This window comes from Erpetoichthys calabaricus, chromosome 5, assembly GCF_900747795.2.
Source record: "Erpetoichthys calabaricus chromosome 5, fErpCal1.3, whole genome shotgun sequence".
In the NCBI taxonomy this organism is placed as follows: domain Eukaryota; kingdom Metazoa; phylum Chordata; class Cladistia; order Polypteriformes; family Polypteridae; genus Erpetoichthys; species Erpetoichthys calabaricus.
Window position 1 is genome coordinate 24,937,593 of NC_041398.2, and position 17,145 is coordinate 24,954,737.

A 17,145-nucleotide genomic window follows, 5' to 3' on the forward strand; every position below is an offset into this window, starting at 1 on the left:
AACTACAATTCAGGTACTTGCTGAGAAGTAATTATTGTTCTTGTGGATTGCTGTGATTTCCAATGTCTGATACATAGTGTCAAAGATATATTGTCATATATCAACTTTATATATATAAAAAGATTAGGTAAATCATGCAACCTTTTTATGGAACGCTTAATTTTGTTCAAAACCATACGTCATATAGTATACATCTATAAATATAATTTTTTTGTCTTCATTAGGAGAATACAACAATGATACTCTCGTAAGAACAGTAGTAGTAGTTCAGTTGTGCGGAGTTCGTTAATTATCCCAATTAGGTGGCTCAATGGTATCACAACTGTCTCTCAGTAAAAACACCAGGGTTTCGTGTTGTTGATCCTCCACTTGTGAAAGGTTTTTTTTCAATTCCTCCATTTAACAATATTTTCAGCTTGGACGGATAGCGAGCGAATTGAACTGTCGAGGGAAGGTTGGGCCAGCGTAGTCGGGCAGGGGCAATGCCGTCTCAAAAAACAAGGCCCGCTCATGCCTGTGGTGACGTCACAATCGAGGTGCTACAGCAGCAACAGACGCATATAGAGAACCTGTTGCGTTGTACGCGTGTAAATCAATTATTCCCATGTAAAATTAATTAATGCAATGCGTGAAATAACAAAGGCAAGTCAGTTGCGTTATGCATTTTATTTATTTTTATATAAAATGTCACACATAACGTTTAAATCACATATTTGACATACTTAACAGCGACTATTATATAGATATCAGCAACTCAACATTAATGCAATTAATGCCTTAAACATGAGATTAACCTAAGAGTAACATTGAATACTGTATTGAATAAAACAATGCTATACTGAATGTTCATATATGAACATGACTATGATAAAGTAAAAAAAAAAAAAAATAGAAAATCACAGCGACGAGTGGTTGGCACCATATGAAAAATGAAAATTTACATGCATCTCAGGAAATCACATATTCCTGGATTACACAGAAGTAACGTGAAAAATGATGCAGATTTACCCGTTAATAATCAAAAGAAAAGCTACATTTAACACTTTGTTAATGCAGTTAAATCTAAAAAATAACAAGCAACACCAGATAAAATACAAACAGCCATTATTTTGGAATGACTAATGATAAACAATGATTTTTTTCACACCATCATAAAATAAGCAAAATTAACAAATGTGCTGATATTAATCTGTACGAAAGCAGAACGTTATATCAAAAGAACTGGCTTATTAGTTACCTCTTTTTGTCAATGTAGCCAGTTTACGTTTGGGGTTAGCTTTTTCCTTAAAAGTACCACGTTTATCTGCAGCGCGCTTGCAATAATTATTACATAATTATTGTATAACTTTATTGTTTTTAACGTTATCACATAAATATATGTCGGATTCAAACAACGTAAGGCAAACTACCCTCTTTCCAGAAGCGACTGATCGTGGAGCTGCTCTTGCTGAAAGTGCGTTCTCCTTTCAAATGTGTCTTAATTACAAAAAGATGGACATTTGTTTCATGTTAACTGGCTCTTTTTATCTTCGAATTCTTTCTCAGGGTCTGGCTGTGTAGCTAACACATGTCGACTTTGCAACCAAGACAAGCTGTTAACTGTTCTAATCTCACAGATAATCGAACCGCTTCAAATCCTCTGCCTCCATAAGGATGATCGGGAAAAGACCGAAATATTACCGCTCCTGCTCCAGTCCAAATGTCTTCAGAGCACATATTGACAAACAGAAAAAAGGCGATTCGACAATTGAAGGAATTCAGACGCGTTACAGGGTAAGTCTCCTCAGTAGTCGTGGCCGAGTGGTTAAGGCGATGGACTTGAAATCTATTGGGGTTTCCCCGTGCAGGTTCGACTCTTGCCGACTACGTGGTTTAAACTTTAGCAAATTCGAGGTATTAAGCCATCACTTGACACTGGCAAACACAATTTGCAAAGCTTGTCAGGAGCTCACGGTTCAAATAACAAAACAGTGGTAGATACTGCAATCGATGGGAAGCAAAAGAACACGTTCTGTTGACATCTTACCAGTTTCTATTCACGGCACAAATAATGAACGCGTTTGTGCAAATTTAAGTGTCCTTTCAGCACAGACTGCAGGAAAGCATTTAATTGCAGTCTAGAAAATGATCAGCTGCCGTACAAACGTCATATGTTGTAAACCCCCACAGCAGTGACCACCATAACTATACTGATATTGATAATAATGATTTCAAAAACAGTCGTGTTCAAAGATTAAGCATCAAAATCGGTCTGAATTTGGACAAGAAGACAGTAAGGCCGTTGTAACACAAAGCTCATTTATTTCTTTTCGTTGCTGTGCCACGGGTGAAAGGCACTGCCAGGGTCTGAAGGTTTAAATTTAATAATGATTCTGGGTGGAAAATGACAGAATTCACATGTACTGTAATGTGAAACGAATCTAATAAGAACGGGTATCAGTAAATCATGCGTGTCTGCGTTCTTCGGAGGAGGCAAAGGATAAAGAATAGGAGAAGTAAAGAAGAGCTGACAAACAATCGGCTTCGCTCTTCTAACACTACACGTCGCCCGTCGTTATTTTCTTTAAAATCCGTATCACCTGTGTTTTCTTACTTATTTCCCTTTCTTCTCGGGTTAAATTTTGTGTCTCAACTTAGAATTCAGCCAAAAAAGAAAACTTAAATGAAGAAATAAGTAACAAATGAGAGCATGATGGGCCCACTGTAGTTTCACTCCATAGACTCAGGAATTACGAGGAATTTTCAGAAGTTAAAGAAAGAGAAAATTAAAAAAAAAAACAAAAACAGAAATGCACCCCCTAAAGCTATGTCACTGGCACCTGAGCACAGTAGTTGTGGCCGAGTGGTTAAGGCGATGGACTAGAAATCCATTGGGGTCTCCCCGCACAGGTTCGAATCCTGCCGACTACGTGTGTGTTTCTCCTTATTAAGAGTGTCTGCAAAGGCAAAATTTAGCGGTCAGATTAGCCATTGTTATCTTTATGTAGGCAAAGATTCCCTTTATTTGTCTCTGAATAATGGACCAATTACGGCACACGCATATATTCCTTGACTTTCTTAACTGTGGTATATTGCGCAGACAAGAGTCTGCTGTTAGTTGCAATGAAAGCACTTTTCTGCGATTAGAAAAAAAAAAAAAATTATTCAATCATTTTACAAAGTTGGATCAGGCTTTGAACAGTTAATTCTAATTTTTGTGTCCGACGTGTACCAGAGCGGGTGGTAAAACAGCATTTATGCTGTCTGAAAGGCTGCCTTGTATTGATTAAATGTTGAATGAGAAAATGCTCAATCACTCGCTAAGTGTGAGATAACTTGTGTAAAAGAAAAAACAACTATGCGAATGTAAAAGTAAAGATGAGGTTTTAGGTAACAAAGAACTCACAATTAAGACGGATTCCCTTGGAACTTCAACGGCAGATTTTACATGCATTAAAGGACATGTGGACAATCAATTTAGAGTGTTTTACTTTTAAACATACGAAAATAAATTATAAGCAGCCTCAAGCAAAGCCAAGCAATGGAAAGGAAACAACAGAAAGAACAAAACATGCTCGTTTTAATCGTGAAGGAGCGAGAGTAACTCCCCAGATTCTACTGCGATAAGTAACAGGAAGCTGTCTCTGTTTTCGTAGTAAAAATGCTGAATGTCACAGCTTGCTGTGTTGAGGCTGCTTATACAGTAATTTATTTTCATATGTTTAAAAGTACAACACTCTAAATTGATTGTTCGCATGTCCTTTAATGCATGTAAAATCTGCCGTTGAAGTTCCAAGGGAATCCGTCTTAATTGTGAGTTCTTTGTTTCCTAAAACCTCATCTTTACTTTTACATTCGCGTAGTTGTTTTTTCTTTTACACAAGTTCTCTCATGATTAGCGAGTGATTGAGCATTTTCTCATTCAACATTTAATCAATACAAGGCAGCCTTTCAGACAGCATAAATGCTGTTTTACCACCCGCTCTGGTACACGTCGGACACAAAAAATAGAATTAATTCTTCAAAGCCTGGTCCAACTTTGTAAAACGATTGAATAATTTTTTTGTTTTTTCTAATCGCAGAAAAGTCCTTTCATTGCAACTAACAGCAGACACTTGTCTGCGGAATATTCCACGGTTAAGAAAGTCAAGGAATATATGCGTGTGCCATAATTGGTCCATTATTCTGAAACAAATAAAGGGAATCTTTGCCTACATAAAGATAACAATGGCTAATCTGACTGCTAAATTTTACCTTTGCAAACACTCTTAATAAGGAGAAGCACAAACGTAGTCAAACCTGCGCAGAGAGACCCCAATGGATTTCTAGTCCATCACCTTAACCACTCAGCCACAGCTTTTGCACTCCGGTGCCAGTGACATAGCTTTAGGGGGTCACACGACGGCAGTCACAAAGAGGGGGAGAAAGATAAAGAAAATGAGATAAAGGAGAGAGTGAGTGAAATTAATTTTTCTATAAAAGACTGGACTTTTTTTAAAGCTCTTATTCCAAATATTAATGAGGCTGTTTATCAAGGAAAACTGTCCGACTAAATGAAAAGAATTAAAAGAACATTGGAGGAGGAGTTTAGCCTGTTGAATAATTCATGCTCGGAGGAGGAGGAAGAAAACTGGGAGACAACCGCCCCCTAAGTTAGTGGAGATAAATACAGAGGTCTTTTTCATAGTCTACATTAACCTAAAACCCTATCGAGATGTCTTCAACTAACTATCCTACCAAAGCTGGTGCTAGCTGGGCCGGTCGTCTCCCTGTTCTCTCGGCTTCTGAGGTGGCAGAAGTCCTCGACATTTTGATGCGCTTTGAAGAACTAAGCTCCGGGGTTATGGAACATATGTCCGCCGCTGACTACCTGTTTTGGCCGGCTAACCTTCAAGCCAACATCACCTACTCTACTCCCGACAAGATGATCGACCCTAACCTACAACCCCGCTACTCTGCTGCAGACCAGATGCTGATAGACAGCAATGTGTTTCGGTTGGGTAACAACCAGCACCCTGCCGGCTATGTTCCTGATCAGGCCTGTTGGTCTATGGAACAGACAGCGGCCGTCGATGGCATGTTTTGACCCGACTACATCGTACCTAACTCCGGGTACTCTGCTCCTAACAACTCTCCTTCAGACCCTCCGTCTTGGCCGTATCTTCTGATACCCTCAAATGACCAGATCTATTGGCCCGAACCTCAGTTACCCGCCCCTGATGATATGTATTGGCTGGACTTTCTACTGGAGAACCGTACAGTACCTGACTTTTTTGTCCCTGCTGAGGATGATCTGGGGAGCCTAATGGGTGCTGAGGAGATAGCCGTGCAGGCCATGCGGTCAGAAGAGGCCGTGGATGAACTGGTAGATGCTCTATCCGCATGGAAGCCATCGTCCCAGTATGCTGATTATGAGGGTATGGGCCTTGAACAAACTGACGGGCCCCTGGGTGAAACACTTCGAAAGACTCTGAAACTGATCAAGAGTTTGATTGTGGCTCTGCTGGACATAATAGTCGATCGGGACCTAAAAAGCACCTGTCAAGGTTGTTTCATAGATCACCCCAGCCAGACGCAGCATACGTGTCTGTTTGAGCCTGACTCTGTTTATCGGGTTGGCCGCTTTCAAGAGATTCTGACTGTTTTCCGCAAACCGTGGCTCATGAGCCTGGTCATAACGACTCTGGGTTGCTTCAACATCTTCCCGCCTTTTCAGAAGGTTCATTCATTTGTTCAAAGTGCTGTAGACGAACTGGAAAATGAACATTCTATTAGCGAGGCTATTGTACAAGCCTTTCACAACACGGACGATTCCTCTTACTCAAAAATAAATGAAATAGCCAATGCTTTCTCTAACTCAATGTGTCTGTGCTATGAAATGGTTTAATAATGTTTTTAATACTGTTGTTTTGAAATTTTAATAATGTTTTTAATCATGCTGTTTTGAAATTTTAATAATGTTGTTTTGAAAATTACCAATAAAGCCTCATTTGATTTTTAAACCATTGACATTTTTCTTTCACCGTCGGCGATGGAGGGTTACTTGAAAAAAGTTTATTATAACCCGGCAAATCCTGGTAGCTTTGGGGGAAAAGACTCTTTGAAAAGAGCTCTTGAGGTTTTGGGTCAGAAAAGTAATGACCAACAGGTGTTGGATTGGTTATCTGGTCAATATGCTTATACAATTCACAAACCCGCTAGAAGGCATTTTAGGAGAAATAAGGTTTATGTATCCGATATAGACTCGCAATGGCAGATGGATTTAGTGGACATGACAAATGTGTCTGAGCATAATCTAGGTTATAAATATTTGTTAACCTGTATTGACGTACTTTCTAAGTACACTTGGGTACGACCCCTGAAGAACATCACGGGTAAGGAAGTGACAAGAGCCTTCCAAGACATTCTGAGTGCCGGGCGTACGCCAAAGAAGCTCCAGACCGATAAGGGGAAAGAGTTTTTCAACCGAGATTTTCAAAAGCTGTTAAAGAAGATCGGAATAAAACATTTCACCACAGGAAACGAATTAAAGGCCTCCGTGGTGGAGAGATTTAACCGCACACTAAAATCTAAAATGTGGAAATATTTCAGCGCTTATAACACGAGAACCTACATCGATAAATTGCCGGATCTAGTATACTCTTACAACAAAAGTTGTTAAAAGCATAAAAATGGCTCCTTCCGATGTAAACACGTTAAATTCCTGGAAAGTTTTCAAAAACTTATATGGCGTAGCCAACCCCCCAGGTCCGCCGTTGTTTAAGTTCAAAGTAGGATACAGTTAGGGTGTCTAAAACCTGACATTCTTTTGAGAAAGGTTATGAACAAACATTTTCAGATGAAACCTTTTCCGTATCTGAACTTGTACCTAGGGCACCGGCGGTGTACAAACTGAAAGACTACGATGGTGAAGAGATCATAGGACCCTTTTACGACCCTGAATTACAGAAAATTAAATTCAGATCCACAGACGTTTACAGGATCGAAAAAATACTGGCTAGGAAAGTTAAGAATAAAAAACGACTCATTTTAGTCAAATGGCTCGGCTGGCCAGAAAAATTTAACACCTCGATACCGGAGAGCCAAGCCCAAGATGTTCAATAAAATCCAGAGCGCTCCTAATTGACTCTTCATTCTCTAGTGATATACGATGGAGCGCAAAAGTTTTTTTGTGACTCTACCGAGCAACGCTTCCTCAGACATTTTCCATAACAACACAATTTCCAATTTCACGACGATGCTTGCTAAACCCATAGAATTAGAAGGTTCTTGGGAAGTCGGTCTAGCCAAAATTCAGTACCCACATACGTGGAATACCATAGACAAACCGGATAACAAATTCTACGTTTCAGCTCTGGGGGTAAAAAAAACATTACTACATTCCATGCGGGTATTACGAAGGTATTCACGACCTACTATCTTTTATGAATTCGACAACCCTAAGCCTACCCACTTTGACAGATGTTGCAGCTGGATTTGTCTCTTCTGTGAACCCTGCGAAATTCAGTTATAATGCTGTGGAAAGAATAGTCTACGTGGTACCGGGTGAAAAGGATGAAACTATACACTTAAAAGGACAGCTGGGTTGCATATTAGGAGCGCATCAGACTCGGGGTTTAACTTATAAGGCTCCTTTCCCCGCCAACATCAGGGCTGGCTTTTACACGTTGTACATGTACGGGGATATGGTATCTCATCAGAGAGTCGGAGACAGCTACGTACCCCTTTTGAGGTGTGTTCATATAGAGGATCAGACCAATAAAATTACAACCATCACATACGAAAAACCGCATTATGCCCCAGCCAGCAAGAACCATTTTGACACAGTGACTATTGAAATAAAGACGGACCAGAACAAAATTTTCATTTTGGTAAGGTGATAGTGAAGTTGCATTTCAGACCCGTCAGGCATTGTATACACAACTGAAACAATGAGGTCTTACCAGGACCCAACACCTTACATCCAATATTATCAGACCCAAGCGGGTAATGGCTTACCGGGATTCTCTGGATCCCCTGTAATGTATGGTGGGGGAATTGGAGGTATATTTCAAGGATTGTTTAGAAGAGCTCTACCTCTCCTGAAAAAAGGCTTTGACATCGCAAAACCACATATCAAATCCGCGGCTAAAAATATTGTAAAAGATGTGATCACAGGGGCTATATCCAGTGCTGCAGATGGAGTCCTAGAAAAGCAGGAGGGAGCGGGCTTGATGGTAATGAGAAAGACAAAATGCAAGAGACCACCGAGGGTCGCGTCAGGCCCCGCCAGCTAAGAAGGCAAGGCGCACTATTTTTACAGCATTATCTAAACGTCGTCAGAAGAGGAACAAGACTAAAGCAAGCAAAAAGAAGAAGAGAGACATTTTTTAAGAGAAGATGGCTTTCGTACACAGAATGTCTGAAGAGTGTGTCAAATCTGAACTGGATCTGTTTACTGTGCCTTTCACTCAAACGAGTGTAGATAAAAGTATATACGTTGAAGTCCCACCATTCTCAGCCCTCTCTGAAGTAGCTCCGCTAGAATTTCTCATAACCGGAAATGGGGAAGATTACCTGGACTTGAATAACACTCTTCTATACCTAAGGGGAAAGATAGTGAACGCTGACGGGACTAACATACCCGCCAGTGCAAAGGTCGAATTTGTCAACTACCCTATAGCCAGTTTGTTTTCCCAAGTTGATGTCACCCTGGGGGACCGCCTAATATCGCAGAGTTCAAATTGTTATCCTTACCGAGCTGTCTTAGAAGGCCTGCTAAATTACAGCCAAGAAACCCATCATTCTCAGTTTGCTACAGGACTTTTTTACAAAGATACATTTAACAAATTGGAAGAGACAGACCCCGACGGAGAAAACATTGGTTTTAATAACAGAAGCGCCTATAGAGCCGGTAGCAGGACTGTTGAACTTCTGGGACACATACATACAGATCTCTTTTTCCAGGAAAAACTACTATTGAACGGCCTAGATGTGAAGATTAAAATGGTTCGGAACAAAGATGAATTCTGCTTAATGTCCGGTGATGCCGAACGTTACAGAGTAATCATAACATCAGCCTCCCTGTTTGTAAAAAAAGTAAAAGTTTCACCGGCCGTGAAATTAGGACACACTCATGCCCTTACATCAACCAGTGCTAAATACCCTGTGGAAAAGGTGAATAAGAAAGTATTCAGTATGCTCGCGGGAATCTGAGTATGCAATCAAGAAAACCTGTTTCTGGGTGAACTACCAAAGTATGTGGTGATTGGCATGGTAGATAATGAGGCCTTTTCGGGGTCTTATACACGGAACCCATTCCATTTCAAGCACAATGATGTAGAGTTCCTGGCTCTGTACATGGATGGTGAACAGATTCCGGCCAAACCTTTTCAACTAGACTTTGTAAGCGGCAATAGTGCTAGAGAATATTATAACCTGGTATTTCTCGTAAGGATATACTCTTTTCGCTTTTGATCTAACCCCCGATCAAGAATGCGGTGATCATTTTTCATTAGTTAAAACTGGAAACATGAGATTTGAATTACGCTTCCGCGTCCCTCTCCCTCGGACCAATCTAATTGTATATGCGGTCTTTGACAACATCATTGAAATCAACCAGAGACATAATGTTCTGTATGATTACTAATAAACACCATGAATACAAAACAATTAACAGAACTACTGTCCCAAGACCCCTACACTGAAAGATATTTCCACGGTGTGCTGGGGTGTGATCAACTACTGGAAAAAAATAACGGCGTGCCGGCCATGTTTGTAGTGAATACTCACCGTCAAACCCAACCCAGAGAACACTGGCTGGGGATTTACCTCACAGAAGACGGAAATGGGGAGTTTTTTGATTCCTATGGAAATCCTCCGGACTTTGTCTACTTCCTGAATGACATTTACCGTTTCTTAAGCAAAAACTGTAGACAAATCATTTACAATAACCGGCAGCTTCAAAGTTGGTTCTCGGACAAATGTGGTCAACACTGCCTCTTCTATATGCATCAGAGAGGAAAAGGTCTCCTGTACACCTCTGTAATTAAAAAGTATTCTGAGGACGTGAACAATAATGACGCTATGGTCTCTAAATTTGTTCGTTCCTGGCTTCCTTCACCGGGACTCTGTTTTTATCAGTACCCTTGCGTGCAAAGATCAGAGACCTATAAATATTTCAATAGACGGTTAAAGGATGACGACACTCTGTAATGAGATAAAATTGTATTTAATAAACAAATAATTTTACAAATTAATAAGCGAACCATTCCAGTCTTTTTTTTCTTGGTTTCAGTCGGTAGCGGCTAACTTCTGTTTGATGAGCAGGGAGGGGGAGGCGGGTGGCTTAAAACTTTCAAGGAGTTCTCTCGTTTCATCATTAGGTACGACAGAAAATGGAATGTTCAAACCGGCCATGGCGTTTACAAATTCCTTCCACCCACGCGGTCTCCTATGCTCAGGTATTGTATGAGAAGCGGTCAGATTACGGACCAAATCCACCATGTTGGATCCGACCAAAAGTTTACCTTCTAATAACAGCTCTCCACGATTATTCCAAAACGCGTGATGAGGATTAACGGACATTTTATGTAAAACAAATTCAACATTTTTCTTTGCTTTTACAGGCGCGTTTTTCAAAACCTCTTTCCAAACCTTGTCCTCAGACACCTTGACTGTTCCATTTCTTCTTTTGGTAATACGAGCGTCAGACTGCTAGTTTCTTTATCGGCCTTTTTAACTAGCGTCAAATATCTCTGCAAGATAGATGTGTAAAGCTTCACCTTCTTGTCAGCCCCTATATCACAGCGTTGCAGGACGTTTCTCATTTCCTTGTCCAGTTCAGTTTCCGTGGAGCTCAAGAGATCGTTCAAGTTAGCACTCTTTTGCTGAAAAAGAGACATTTATTGCTGCGGTACCAAATACATTTTTTGAGCGTATTCCATGTTTATGCTCTAGAAGATAGTAAACTGGATATGAATGGCACGGCGACACTTAAAAGAGCTCCCAAAAAGCCTCCTTTCTGGTTCAAAATAGCTTTCTTCTTTTTTAAGGTTAGTTTTCTGTCACTTATTTTTCTGACAGATGTTTTATGCTTCTTGAGTTGCTTAAACTGTTTGGGCAAAAGAGGTATATTACGTTTTAAAGTATTACAGACTATTTCGGACAAAGCATTAATTAAATCGTCAGAAGAGGCGTTTATAAGAATTTTACGGCGGCGACAAGTGCAACGGAGTAAGGCCTTGAGAGGCTGTAGGTTTCTGCTTATTCTGGCCGACATGCTGACAGAATATGTAACTTTGACTCAGAGCAGCTTCTTTTATCTTTTCACAGTGTACACGACCGGCCAATCGGGCGGAAACAGACCTGTTCTTAAGCGCAGTTCGTCAGGGGTCTGTGCCTTTAAATCCACTAAGAGATAGCCGTACGGTAATTTTGTAGCATCTTCAAAAGCTCCCAAAAAGAACTTAACATGCCTCGGATACATTTGGCGGGCCAAGGTAGTAATCTGCAATTTGTCTCTGGGGTTTTTAAAAAGAGTAATATATTTGCCATTAAGATTAATCGTTCGGCTTTTCTTTCCTTGAAAGAATAAATTTTGAACCAAGTAAATGATAGACAGATTCCGACGACGAGTATATTTTGTGAAAGCTTTTTCTATTACCTGGCTTTCACTAGCCGATTCCATCAGATCATTTATAATGACAAAATTTATTTTCTCAGGAGGGAGTAGTTCATCATCGCATAAAGACTTTGGGAGCCCCTCAATAAATTTTAATTGCTGAAATTTACCCAATAGCTCGTCGTACATTTTCTGCCAGCAACTATAAAACCAAATTATATTTTGAAAAGGTTGAGACACAATGTGGTTTGAATGTTCCAGCAATTTTTTCACATAATTTTTACTGGAACAAGAGGGACCCGAGATAATTTTAGCGAAGGGGTGTTGAAGGCGTGCGTCAAAATCTCTTTTAGTAGCCATAAGGTCTTGTGTTGTAATCTTTTAGGAGAACCCTCTTGTTATACACCACTCTGAATTTCTTCCTGAGTGGTCTGTTTTCTAAAGTGAAACATTTTTTATTTCGATGAATCTACTTACTGTGAACCAGTAACTCTTGAGGAGGGGCTTCATGAGACGTCACAAAATTCTGAACTAGATTGTTTAGTGACTCGAGGTTTACAATTTTACCGGTTTCGTGATTGATGGTGATACCTTTTACCTTCATACATGTTTTGCCTTGTGCCGTTTTATACCCGTACGTCTTTGGACCGCCTGAAGCAAATTCGGTAATATAATCACCAGGATTTAACTCACTGGTGAGCTCTCCTAAATAGTCGCCCAGAGGAGGATTGTACTGACCAGGCTGAGAAGTAAAAATGACCAAGTCGGTGTCATGGTACAACACCCTTTCCCCCAGACTGTCCAGTAAATCGTACAACTCTAACCGGGCATAGGCTGTGGTGAAAGCAGCAATGACAACATTAACGCTACCAAGTAGGGTATATCTATCTATCTATCTATCTATCTATCTATCTATCTATCTATCTATCTATCTATCTATCTATCTATCTATCTATCTATCTATCTATCTATCTATCTATCTATCTACTTTTCTATCTATCTACTTTTCATCGGCATACTTCCATTGTATTTGAGCAATCTCATCACCAATAAATTCCAAATAAGAAACATTATACTGTTTGGAGAAAATATATTGCAAGAATTCCTCACCGTCCTTGACTAAGCTAGTAGTGAGATGGAGAGGTTTTTGCCCAAATTTACCCCAAAGAGAATTTAAAAACAACTTTGAAATTTGTCTCTTAGCTGGATTTACGGCGATGTTATTGCGGTCCAATTGTACACCTTCTTTCTGATAATAATCTAAAATATAATGGTCTCGGGAAGCCTCATCCGTACACCAGGCAGGATAACCCGAGGCCTCCTGCTTTCCTTTTAGATGAAGCTTGATATAGTCTGAGAATAACTCAGAAGTATGTTCGGGGTAATGTCAAATCTCGTATACTTTGCTATTTCCACACTGCTCCAAGTAGTGGTTTCAGCTCTCTCATCCTCTGTGTGATGACAGTCCACAGTCTGAGCTTCTGTCTCCACGCAGGTGCGACAGAGGGTGAACATTAATTTCCTGCAAAACCTGAGAGGCAGGACTGGAAAATTGAGACCACGTGGAGGCTGGACGGTGGCTTTAATTAAGCCAAAATACTGCCCGAGATCGCCAAACTGCTGAAAAATGATAGTGGGGTGATCGACCGGGTACATTTTTGTTTTAGTCACAAACGGGTACAAGCTAGTGAAATCATAATAGTGTTCGGTGCCCACCGCCTTGTGGTACAATTTTATGACGTTGGTACGGCCGCCGAACAACGAGTCCCTCTGTTGTATACGTTGAGGGAAGTCACGGTGTTTTAAGAAAGTTTGTATCCTGAGGTCTTGTTTTTTCATCGTCTCCCAGTCATGCTCCCAGAGCACGCGCACATCTAGATTAAATTTTGTCCTAAGTATTTCCAATTTTCGCATAAACTTTTGGTACATAACCGCACAAGTCATACCGGTTAAAGGATGGGTGCTGTTTAAATCATAACATTCTGGACAGCCGTGATAAAAACAACCAGCAAATTCAAAGGCAGTCGGAATACCTTTAACTATGGCATAGCCGTCAAGATAAAAGGAACCCTTCTTTACTTCCCCAAGGTTTAGAGCGTGTCGAATGTTCAATTTTTCTGTTTCACAGAGATACAGTAACCATTGAATAGATGCGTTCGAATAGTTTTTCTGACTACTATTGTAATGGTCAGAAGGAATTATACCGATAGACTTTGGGGGCATACAGTTTTGCCTGTACATGGCCATACATAGAGATGCCAGGGTCATGCCTTGAAACGGGTCAATATTGCCAATTTTGATGACCTCGTCTCTGAATTTAATGCATGCTGTTCTAAGAATTTCAACGTCATTTTTACAATAAAGCGCCATCTCCTCTTTAAAATTAAAAACGCCATGCTTGACACTATCGTACCAGGTAAAAAATTCTTCTTTTTCTTTGGTCATCATGCTCTGGACACCGTAGCATTCAGGTTCAGGGCAGGGACCGATATAATTCTGATTTTCAGCCGTATTGAAGAAATGGGGGAAATAACCATTTGCGGCTTCAAACCTCATGGCTTTAGGCATGGCACTCAATTTCAAAACATAATTGATAACCATCATCTGTGAAACACATCAGCTTATTTCCTTGAGTAGTAACACGAGGGTTCACACCATTTTCAAGCAAATACTTCATTAAAAAGTACCCATCGTAACCTTTTGAATTGTGAGCTATGAAGGTATAGCTTTGATACTTGGGACGATGGTATCTGGCAAAGAACTGGTGCACACAGTCTTCACCCGCCCAGAACCAGGATTTACCCCGCAAGGACTTACAGTATATATAAATAGGAATGTGCACACCGGTTTCTTGCCGACTTTCAAAATCATAAAACACGTATTTCTCACAACGATCCTCAGACTTCAAGGTTTCTATAAAGCACTGATGGTTTTCTGCATCATTTTCAATTTTTGCTTTACAAACGTGGCATGCCTCGGGCCGACATTTATGGGGTTTTGAGGCGGCATTCACTGTGTAAGATTTGTAACACAGGGGACACATTTTTGCAGTGTCGCAGGACGCTTCCATTTCGTTGGTCTTGTTGTTAAATTTAGGAATCGTATGCTGAATAAAACAAAATTGGGACCGGCAGTAATGGTTGCAAACACCGCACTTGACAAGTTCTTCAGGGATCGGCCGGCAATCTGGGGAGAAACAGACATTGCAGTGGCCTTCACAACAATGGCTAAGGATTGAGTGGTAGCTTGCGTAACAGTAGTCGCACAAGTATTTCACCCCCAGAAACCCCTTTAAATTCAAAATACCGTAGTAATGGTTATCGTGTAAAAACATAAAATAGGTTTTGGGGTTTATACCTCGGGAGCTTTCAGATTTTAAAAATTTCTCATTTCTTAGGCACCTGTACCAGACAACAATTTTAATATCCAGCAAGTTTTCAAATTTATGAAAGTCCGCAAAGGACACTTTTTCATGCTCAGATAATCCAGCCCTGCTCTGAAGGTTATACGCTTCACGCATGCATAACTGCGGATTTTGCATGTACCGGTCATCCATTAGGCTAAGCAGACAAAAGGCAAAATAGAGCTGATTCCCATAATTATAAGAAATAATTAAATGCCTCATTTTCTTTCTAACTATTTCATGATTGAGTAGAGATGATACCTTGCGCGCGCCACGAGCGCCCCCGCTAGGTGACCGAACAATCTGTGTAACTAGCATCAGAGACTCATCCGCTAGCACACTCGCATGACTCTGAAGAAGATTCTCTATCTGATGAAGAAAATCGTCTACATTAGTATTAGAGCCAGGCAGCTGTATAAAAACACTGATAGGTAAGGAATCAACACGCAATTCTAACTGTACAACATCTTGCAGATTTAAAGTACCTGAAAAACTATCCAGAATTCTTTACAGCGTCTCATGAATACTGTTAAACACCTCCTCATAAGACTCTAGTTCATAGGCGTCGGCAAAATTTAAGGGGTGTCTAATTTCAGTATGATTAAAAGCAGGTCTGTCGATCTGCTGAAAAATACCTCGACCCTCATCACTAGAGACAGCAGAGGGCCCGGCCATGCCTGTTACGCCTGAAGTAGATGAGGGTGAAGATTTAGATACTACAGAACTCCCGGACATAACTGGCGCGACTGAAGGGGTAACCACAAATGGTTGTGCAATAAGGGCTGAGGAAGCGGTGACTGAAACAGAGGGCAAGATTGAAGCCGAGGGGGCAGAGGGGGATACTGAAGCAGACGGCTTGGCAACAGATGGCAGGATTGAAGCAGAGGGCAAGACTGGAGCAGAGGGGGCAGAAGGGATAGAAACAGAGGGCCCAGAGAGGATAGAAACAGGTGTCAAGAATGGAGCAGGGGACAAGACTGGAGCAGGGGGAAAGACTGGAGCAGGGGAGACTGATGCAGACGGCTTGGCAACAAATGGCAGGATTGAAGTAGAGGGCAAGAATGTAGCAGAGGGGGCAGAATGGATAGAAACAGAAGGCAAGACTGAAACAGAGGGCAAGACTGAAGAAGAGGTGTTTGCAATTGGTGCTGAAGCAGAGGGCCCAGAAGGGATAGAAACAGGGGGCAAGACTGCAGCAGAGGGCCCAGAAGGGATAGAAACAGGGGGCAAGAGTGTAGCAGTGGGCCCAGAAGGGTTAGCTTAAGTAACAGAGACCGAGGAGACTTGAGCAGAAGGTACAAATTGCATAACTGAAACAGATGTAACCAAAGGGGTAACCGAGACTGATGTGGCCATACTGTGAGAGGGGACAGCATTTACAGAACCCAACGTGTTTGTTAAACCATGACCCGTTTGAGCATTCACATTTTCGTTCAAAGACCGCTGAACCCTTTCTAACGAGTTATTTAATGTTTGCATTTCATCGGGGGTGGCTACTGGATGTAGGATTTCTAAAAGGCTGTCAAGTCAGTCAAAGTCGATGGCAGCTGCTAGCTCGTGCGCATGCGTGCTCTGGAGGCCGATGGAGCCCGAAGCAGGCTGAAGGAGCCCGAAGGACCCCGAAGGTCCGAGGACGGCGGGGCACGTCGCCCGCCGGCGAGCGATGAAGCCGCGGAAGAGGGAGGTTGAGCGCCGGGCTGTACAACTCATACTTACCTGGCAGGGGAGATACCATGATCACTAAGGTGGTTCTCCCAGGGCGAGGCTCATCCATTGCACTCCGGGTGTGCTGACCCCTGCGATTTCCCCAAATGCGGGAAACTCGACTGCATAATTTGTGGTAGTGGGGGACTGCGTTCGCGCTCTCCCCTGATAAGTTTGGTTTAAAAGACAGACTGAAAAAGCATTTTATCTTTTCGTTGTGGAGTGGAAGCTGATTGTTTGGGTGAAAATGAAGCAGGAGCCAATGAGACAACAGCAGAAGTGGGACATCAAAGTGATAGTAATACTAATAATAAATTTTATTTATATAGCGCCTTTCACATGAGCAAGGTACTTAAACCTGTGATAAATATAGAAGATCCTAAAGATTATTTATTTATTTAAAGGAACCACCACCCCCCCTAAAATCATGATAAAAAAATATTAATTTTAATTGATT

At 41.2% G+C, this 17,145-nt stretch overlaps 3 non-coding genes across 3 annotated transcripts; all 3 read left to right on the forward strand.

The window, feature by feature from the left end:
* Positions 1–1,786: 1,786 nt before the first annotated feature.
* trnas-uga (transfer RNA serine (anticodon UGA)) lies at positions 1,787–1,868 on the forward strand. The gene has a single exon. It is a non-coding gene; the product is annotated as a tRNA-Ser (tRNA).
* Positions 1,869–2,828: 960 nt separating this feature from the next.
* Positions 2,829–2,910, forward strand: trnas-aga (transfer RNA serine (anticodon AGA)). The gene has a single exon. It is a non-coding gene; the product is annotated as a tRNA-Ser (tRNA).
* Positions 2,911–16,692: 13,782 nt separating this feature from the next.
* LOC127528053 (U1 spliceosomal RNA) lies at positions 16,693–16,856 on the forward strand. Its single transcript, XR_007935203.1, has one exon. It is a non-coding gene; the product is annotated as a U1 spliceosomal RNA (small nuclear RNA).
* The last annotated feature ends 289 nt before the right edge of the window (positions 16,857–17,145 follow it).